General features: G+C 45.4%; 1 pseudogene; it reads right to left on the bottom strand.

Moving 5' to 3' along the window:
- Positions 1-4992: 4992 nt before the first annotated feature.
- LOC119298250 lies at positions 4993-6441 on the bottom strand (annotated as a pseudogene).
- Between the last annotated feature and the right edge of the window lie 3075 nt (positions 6442-9516).

Raw genomic sequence — 9516 nt, 5'->3', positions numbered from 1 at the left:
CGAAACTTATCCGATATGACCCGAACCATTCCGGTGTCCGAATATAACCTTTCAATATATGAATCTTTATGTCTTGACCTTTTCGAGACTCCTCGTCATGTCCGTGATCTCATCTGGGACTCCGAACAACCTTTGGTTCATCAAAACACATAACTCATAATACAAATCATCATCGAACGTTAAGCGTGCGGACCCTACGGGTTCGAGAACTATGTAGACATGACCGAGACACATCTCCGGTCAATAACCAATAGCGGAACCTGGATGCTCATATTGGCTCCTACATATTCGATCTACGAAGATCTTTATCGGTCAAACTGCACAACAACATACATTGTTCCCTTTGTCATCGGTATGTTACTTGCCCGAGATTCGATCGCCGGTATCATCATACCTAGTTCAATCTCGTTACTGGCAAGTCTCTTTACTCGTTCCGTAATGCATCATCCCACAACTAACTCATTAGCCACATTGCTTGCAGGGCTTATAGTGATGTGCATTACCAAGAGGGCCCAAAGATACCTCTCCGACAAACAGAGTGAAAAATCCTAATCTCGACCTATGCAAACTCAAAAAACACCATCGGACACACCTGTAGAGCATCTTTATAATCACCCAGTTACGTTGTGACGTTTAATAGCACACTAAGTGTTCCTCCGGTATTTGGAAGTTGCATAATCTCATAGTCATAGGAACATGTATAAGTCATGAAGAAAGCAAATAGCAATTAACTAAATGATGAAAGTGCTAAGCTAACGGATTGGTCTTGTCCATCACATCATTCTCTAAAGATGTGATCCCGTTCATCAAATGACAACACATGTCTATGGCTAGAAAACTTAACCATCTTTGATTAACAAGCTAGTCTAGTAGAGGCACACTAGGGACACTCTGTTTGTCTATGTATTCACACATGTACTAAGTTTCCGGTTAATACAATTCTAGGATGAATAATAAACGTTTATCATGATATAAGGAAATATAAATAACAACTTTATTATTGCTTCTAGGGCATATTTCCTTCAAGGGGTTGGGGGGTCGCTCGTTCTCAGAGGAGAGAAGGAGAGGAACGTGATCGGAACCGATCTGAGTAATCGCGCGAAGCGACGCGAGGGGCAACGCATGTCCCATTCAGGAGAAGCGAAGACCGGTCAAGGACCTACCGGGTCGGGTCCGCTTGGCGGTTAGTCCAGGTGAACCTAGCACCAACCCTATCTATCTCCCGGAGCCCCATGTCCGTGATGTAGTCGTTAAACATTTGCATCCGAGGGAAGTTGATCAAATTATTGCTCTTATCCTCCTCAGACCGGATGAGGTTAAAGTTGCCGCCCACCACGACCGGTAGCTGGGCGGCCAAGACCTTCATGCGGATCTCAGCAAGGAAGGCCTCAGATCGGCTATGATCTGCTGGTCCGTAGACGGCAATGATCTCCCATTTGAAGTTGAGTGCCCGCTCAAAGATCTCCATGCCGACGAAGAACTCGCCCCGGTCCATGCTTCCTACCTCAAAGGTGGCATCCTTGACTCCTAGAAGGATGCCACCCGAGTGGCCTGCGCTCCCACTAGAAGGGAGCCAGTGCCAAGCAAAGAGGTCGGAACTCAAATGTTCGAGTTCCGAGAGAGAAAATTCAGTGTGCGTCGTTTCTTGAATGGCCACAATGTCTATACGCTCGTTCCTCATGTACTCGATCAGTTGGCGGCGCCGACCGTCTTGACCGAAGCCGTGGATGTTCCAGAAGAGGGTCCGCATCACGAGATCATCGGGGGGCTGCTTGACCCCAAGACTCGGGATGTTCCGCAGTACAAGTACATTTTATTATAGAAGCGATTGATCATTGCAGATCCTAATAGTATGCTATGGCCAGTATGTAGAACAGATGAGCGGTGCATATGCATATGCTTGTGGTTGTTTCCTTTTTATATCTTCAGTAGATGATTTGGCGCTGAGAATAGGCTGATTCGTTTCTAATCTTTTGTTGTTTCCTGGCGCTTTAGTGTTACATCATCGGTTTGACTGATTCAGTTTCTTTTTTCTTTGGAATCATTATGTATCTCGATTTCTGAACCATGGAGTTTGGTAATATAACTACCTAAAATTTGACAAGATCATCTTCAATATCATGTACTAATGATGTACTAACTCTGAAATGTACAAGATATATTGGAGTACATTTCATAATTATAGAGTTATGCATGCTGCATGCTGCTTCCAGTGTCACATTTGATTTGTAGTTTTGAGCTCCGAATTTTGATTGCAACTTTGAAGCACTTGTATGGTTTGCCGGATGAGGCCGGCGATTTTGCTGCTTCTTTGAATCATCTGTTTCCGTGGAAGTAGCCACTAAAATGGATGCTAATCTGGCACAAGTTTAGACGCATCGATTCCGAAGTTTCGTAAAGTGATTTTGAAGTTTTTTTTTGCGGGATAGTGATTCTGAAGTTCAAGTACCATATATCTTGGAAACATTAGCAAAGACCGATAAAGCAGTTATCTGCTACGTGGGGGAACAATGAACAAACTTGGTGAAGAGCTTGAGCACTTAACTTTCAAGGAGCCACACACACCCTTAGTAACTAGAGCATCTCCAACAGGACCCCCCCTCCCCTCGATTTCTTTTTGAATTTCTATATGTGTAATTACTTCGGAACTTGAATCTGGGTCCAGTTTTCTAGTCGTGTCCCCAATCAAGAGGACCCGTCTCTCAAGTCGACCAGGAAGATGATAGCCCTGTATTTCCACGAAAGTATAACTCTTACCATCAGGATATAATCCTTTCTTTGGGCAGGCAGCCTGGACAAGAAACGCCACCCAACCAGACCCCCAAAACCATCCCAAATGTGAAGGCTATCCGATACCCCTCAACCCCAGCCCAATATGTGCGGGGATTTTGGGCCATCTGGACGCGTCCACCACGTCTGATCCGACAGGCCGGACCCATTCAAAATTCCTCCAAATTGATCGATCCACCAAATCGCCCGCACGTCTTCTAAAAAAAAAACTAAATCGCCCGCACTCTCTCCCGTATCCGTCCACCCTTTCCGGCCGCCATATAGGATGGCTCCATGCAGTCTGTGGGGGTCCCTACCGTCGTGAACAAGGTGAAGAAACTAACTCGGCTGCATATGCTTCCGGTTTTGTTGTGTTTAATTTCAGTTATACCGAATAAGCACTCAAATTTTGTTGGACTATGCATCGGTACACTAATTCTCTGAAGTTCCTGTCTCTGATGAATGCACCTGAAGAAATTGACAACTTCTCCGAGGAATTCGACAGCTACCAGAAAGACAGACGGCTAGGATGCGCTTCACTTGTCAAAGATCAACGCCCCTCGAAGACCAAGGGCTCCCCTGTTCAGTCAAGTGTCTGACAACGGCTACAGTTGACTGAAGTTCTTTTTGAAAACACACAGTTAACTGAAGTTTAACTACTGTGAGCTTCAGTTAACACCTTTTTCTACGGGGAGCAGTTAACTCTGTTCACTGTGTGTAATTTCAGTTCCTCCCATGATTCTTTGATCCTGTTATCATCTCGGTCACCAAGTATTATTATCTGTAGCTACTGCTAGAACTAGACTCCTTGGTAGATCAGATCGTTCCCCATGACCTGTGTCCAGTGACTTTAGTACATCATCCCTCCTTCGATAGCAGTAAGTACATCATATGTTTCGTGGTGCTTTAGTTTTACCTTTTATGTTTGACTGATTTAGTTTCAGTTAAATTTTGCAAAATATTGTCCGGTTTTAAACCCGGCCGGGAGTTTGGCGAGAGGGGGGCAGCACAGAGGAGGGAGCGCGAGTTTGATCCATAGTAGCTGTGACTTTTGAGGTGCTGTTTTTAAGGTTGGTTTGACTCTTCATGCTGCCTTCAGTGTCACGTTCCAAGATAGATGTTGCCTGTTGGCAGTTTTCAGCTCTGAATTTTGAATGCAACTTTGAATCACTCGTATGATACCCGTAATCAGGCCATTGAATTGGATGGATGCTAATTTGGCGCAAGTTTTGACACCTGGATTCTCAAATTCATAACTCCAGTATAAATTATAAAATGCCCAACATGCTAATTCAAATACACTTTCAGGCAAAAAAACGTCAAAGACAAAGGACAGACGAAACATCACACTTGGATACACATTCGTTAAACTTTGGTTCAAACGAAATGAGTACACAGTGCTTCGACGCTACTGTTTCAGTTTAAGCTAATTACATGCGACCATGATTATAAATTCTAATAACATGCTACGGCCAACACATACTATTGAACTTCTCCATACGCTACAAGCCTGACGCAAAGGCATGGATTCATGTTGTGCTTAATTGTCCGTGCCATAACATTGTTTCCAGACATCACTTCGGTTCGGTTCGCCATCAACTGGGAGCACCTGCACTTTCAGATCAGGCCTGTGAGGCTGTGACCAACTCATATCTTCATTCCCTTTGCTATTTGTATAGAAGAAATGCGATTTTGGAGCATTTTTCATTTCAGAAACAGTTCTTCGTTCTATAAGACTTGCCAATTTAATAAGCAAATTTTCTCTCTCTGACCTACAGCTTGCTTCTATAATGCCATTTGTATTTTGCTAACTAAATCTGAAAGAAGTAAAAATGTCTCTGCACTTTTTCAAGCCACGCACTTTCTATCCCTGAAAATTTCTCCTTATAAATTGGTCTTTCATACAACAGAATCTCTCAACTACCAACTCACATTATAGATTTACATCGATTACCCCTGCCAATTTGACAGTTCTTTCTCTTGTGTTACAATGATGACAAGTCGCGCTACTGACGAGCTGCGATTCATCGCGTCTTGGAAAGACCCAAGGGCCTCCGGAGCCATGGTGGACTGGCAGCGAGAGGGCACTGAGACGAATCTGAGAGGAGACAAACTTTTATAGAAAGTCAAAGGGAGAGGGGCAACAAATGCTCAACAAAGGGAAGGAACTTCTGAAAAAAAAATTAAGAGCAAGTCTTACAGGTAGCAGAGAAGCACTCTAGATAAAATCAACAAACTGATAAATAAAAAGTTCTGATTTGGACAGGTTGATTAGGGCGACTTTCACGCCATTTATATCACTTCAGAATTAACCTAACCACTCTTGGATTCATCTAACATTGAGCTGATCATCCCTACGAAAATTTGGTACGAGAAATTTAGCAAATCTACCAATATAGTTGCTCATGCTTCATGAAAACTTCCTTCTCTTCCCCAGTTCATCCACAATGAAAGATGGGCAAGTCGCCTTGAGATCCTTTAAGCATTGGGTTCCCACCACATCATCCATGAAATTTGATAATTTGATAAATTCAAGGCAAGCATCCTCGCAAAGGCAAAAGCCAATGTGGTTGTGATGGTGTCCACATTCAAATCCTCGCAAAGGATGCTTTGGCAAACCAGCTTGAGCCTATCCATTGCATATCTATCCGCGGCCACTAGTAAAAGGCGGATCATCTCTGTATCCTCGCTGCTAGGCAAAGAGTCAGTATAGATGAAATGGAGCAGGGCCTTGAAAATGGCAGGTTGCGTGTCCTTGATGGTTAGGCACTCCCCCAGCCTCGCCTCCTGCATCGACCCATAGAGCTCTGCTTTGAAAACAGGCGACCTCATAGTGAGAACAAACCTATGTGCTTCAATAGTCTCTCCTCCAACAATGAAACTCACATCAAATCCTGTCATTTCTTCAAGTAGCTTGCTGACATTCTCAGTCATGTCAGGTTGTGGCATGTCGATTTTGGGGAATGATTTGGTTTCAGTAACATGTGGCATCTTGAAAACAGTGACGATGCATTCGATCGTCAAGCGATCATCCCTAAGGTACGGAGATCCCTCAAACTCACTTCGCCTCATGAAATAAGGAGTCTCAGGAGCAAAGTTAGTGAAGTCACCGGAACTGAAAGTTCTAAGTTCTGTTTTATGCACTGAAAATGGGAATCCAGTGTACTGGTCCACGAGCCTCATGTCACAGGATGCCCGGAGTTTAACATTGTTGCTCAAAAGAATGAGATATACTGAGATGTAATCTAGGCCATATCCATTAAGCCCGTCGGGATAGAAGAAGATTCCCCAGTCGTGGCTGCCGACGGAGAAAATCCCAGACCTTATGTAGCTATCCAGGTCATGGCCCATGCCCTTGTGCTTGCTGTAACCCAAGATATCAAACACATGTGTGCCTTGATCCTCCTCCAGTGGGGTGCACACAGACACCGTCTTAGATGTTTTCATCTGGTGACCAGGAGAAGATTGCCGGACGGAATAGAAAAAATTGCTGCCACGGTGTCCCGCGCTAATCTGATGGTGTTAAAGAAAAGGGGTATTAATCCAGTGGAAAGCAGAGGGAAAGAGAAGCAGCACAAGGGGGAGCGGATCGAACCTTCAGGTCTGTGATGGAAGAAGGCGGCGGTGGCGAGATGAATATGAGATGAAACCACGATACTCGCTGGGCGTGGGGTTTCTCAGCACTCCTACGGAACCGGATAGAAACAGATACCAGATTGGAGCAAGATTAGTTGGTTATAGAACGCTAGAAGCTAGCGAACGATTGTGTTCGCTAGTACAACGTCCCAGCGCGGACCCTCTTTGGGCCCTGTCTATAAAAAGGCCCAGAAAAACAAAATCTCAACATAAAAAAACAGAGGGAAAAAAGCACGGGGCCAATTGAAAATCCGAAAATCTAGGAAATTCATAAATGTATGTCCACATGATTTTTTGGGCCGCACTACGCATTGGCCGGCGGATCGTTTTGAAACATCTGCCGCCTCCTGCGTCATTGGATTGAGGCATAAATAGCCGTTTGATCTCCCAAATGAGGCGCGTGAGGAATTGCAACAAGGTAGATGTTGCACAACTCGCTCTGCAACAATTGCTTTGTTGCAAAACCACTAAAGCATTATTTTAATCCAAATTTTTTTCTTCAACTTTTTTTGCAACATAGATGATGTTGCGGGAGAACATTTGCAACAATGGTGTTGTTGGAGAATTATTTTTTTCGTCTTCACCTTTTTGCAAGATAGATGATATTGCGGGAGGACTTTTGCAACATGAATAATGTTGCCGAATTTTTTTCATTGAAAAGATGTTGGCATCTGCGGTGTGAATCAAGAAATTTATGCAACGAGGATGATGTAGCGAGAGGACTTGTTGATGTTGCAGATTTTTTTGGCAATGAATGATGATGTCCCGGCAGCACCATCGTCGTTGCCGTCGCCTTTTGCATCTCTGTTGTTGCAACTGCAACAGAGAGACGACCGATGATGGTCGGGGATGACATGGATGAGGACGGGGGCGGCTGTCCCAAGCTCGGGAGCACCGCGATAGCCGACAGCCCTACGGCGGCCGACCTTCATGGTGGAGATGGGTGGCACCGGGGGCGCCCACACCCAACCCAGATGCAACGACATCAATTTTCATGTCACGTGCTACCTCATCTCTAATGGCTAGGCCTTATCCACTCGTGTGTGTGTGAGAGAGAGAGAGTTCAAAGAGGGAAGAAAGGTCTAGCGCTGGGTGGGCTGCCTCCTTATCCTTTCGTCAGATAAAAAAGAGAGATCGACTAGAAAACGAAGGCCCGACACAGGACACATGTCACACGGACGAGGCGGCGGATGCTCGCATGTGATCCGCCGACTGAAGGTAACCATTTTCCTTATTGCCATGCTCTAGTGAATAAAACTAGGAAAACTATTCCCATCAGCCGGCGGATGCTACTATTGCATCGATTTTTTCCATCGATAGACACGTGTCCTTGTGGTCCGAAGCAAGACCTGCCCCTTGTCTAGAAAAATCACGAGCATTGCATCTCCTTCTCCGCCTCTTTATGCCTACTTGCAGCCATGGCCACCACTCGAGTGTGCACGCCCAAGCACCGCTCTGGCCACCATTGGCCCAGCTACGCCACTCCAACCTCCCGTCTCGTCCTCCGCCGTCGCTCTGGCCGGCGATGCATTTTATACTTATCGCAACAAGCACCTTGTTGCATAAGTCCTCCCGCAACATCATCTTTGTTGCATAACTTACTCAATTCACACTGCACATGACGTCAATATTTTCAGTGAAAATCTTCGCAACATCATTCATGCAAAAATCCTCCCACATCATCATCTATGTTTCAAAATGTAAAGACGAAAAAAACCCCGCAACAACGCCTATATTGCAAAAGTCCTCTGGCAACATCATCTATGTTGCAAAAGAAGTGAAGACGAAAATAAAAAAATTCCAAGCAAAAACAATGCTTTCGGTGTTTTTGCAACAAAGTTGTTGTTGCAGAGCAAGCTACGCAACATCTATCCTGTTGCAATCGTAACACACCTCATCAGGGAGATCTGACGGCTATATGTGGCTCAATCCAGTGGAGCAGGAGGCGGTTGATGTTTTCAATTAATCTACTGGCAGATGCGTGCGCTCCCCATAATAAAACTGCCATGTATTTTTAAAAAAATCATAGTGTAACTACAACAAGCGCAAAAAAATGACATAGTTAATGAGTAGATTTAGGAAAAATACGCAACACCGGGGGCAGCCTTCATGTTGATGTTATATAGGATTACATGCCTTGGACGCCAAGGGAGATCTTAATGATTCACAAAATATTCAGTAGGTTGAGATATTCCTATGCAAAGCAACTATACAGAAGAGTCAGGCAACCCAGTTATTTATCCATGACACAAGCCAGAATTGATGCATATAATGGCATAAGGTCTGAGGATGTCATCGGTGGCTCCTCAGAGCATCTGCTCCCGATAGAGTGGGGAGGAATGCTATCCAGCCAATGCCTCGTCGGCCCCTTGAGTTTGAGCGACAAGTACTTGATGGCGTGGATATCGTCTCTGTTGGCCATGTGGATGTGGAGGAGGAAATCATCAATCGACATGGCTAGATCGGTAGTTCCATCATACTGCTCGATGTTGATGGGCTTAAACCCATCCGGGAACTGATGTTCCATCACCCTGTTAGTGAAGCAGATCGGTTGAGCAGGTCCTCTGAACCAAACAATGTCTTGCCGGACGTTGGGAGACATGCGGGCATAAGTTTGTTCCCAAGCTCGGTCGTGCCTGTTCAACCAGGCATTGCAGCCGTTGCGCCCGGCCGGTGCACGCCCCCTTGATCCATAGATGGACGGAGTAGGGGCTTGGTTAGCTTCTATCTGTCGCCGTGCGCCGTAGGGCTCGAGATATTCAATATGGTATTTTTCGTCACGGCGTGTCGCTGTTTGAGCGTGTAAATTTTCTCTTGTTGGCTTGTCGCACCCTTTAGGGGGTCGATCAAGTGATCGGCCCAACCGTGTATTAAAAGCATGTTGTCGGTGACCTCTTCGTCAAATTCCGGCAAAAGACGTCGGCGGGGGTAAGACTTAGGCGTGGTGTGGTGCCATTCCTCGAAGTCTTGTTCGGCGAGAGGATTTCTATCCACTTGTCATTCAGCATGCTTTGATCGGCTTGCAGCTGTTGTTGCTTCCTCTTCATACTCCTGGCAGTAACTACCAGGCGCCGTCTGAACCGCTCCTGCTCAAAGGGGTCTTCGGGGACT

The sequence above is a fragment of the Triticum dicoccoides genome, chromosome 5A (assembly GCF_002162155.2).
Source record: "Triticum dicoccoides isolate Atlit2015 ecotype Zavitan chromosome 5A, WEW_v2.0, whole genome shotgun sequence".
Taxonomy (NCBI): Eukaryota; Viridiplantae; Streptophyta; class Magnoliopsida; order Poales; family Poaceae; genus Triticum; species Triticum dicoccoides.
This window is presented reverse-complemented; position numbering and strand designations above follow the sequence as displayed.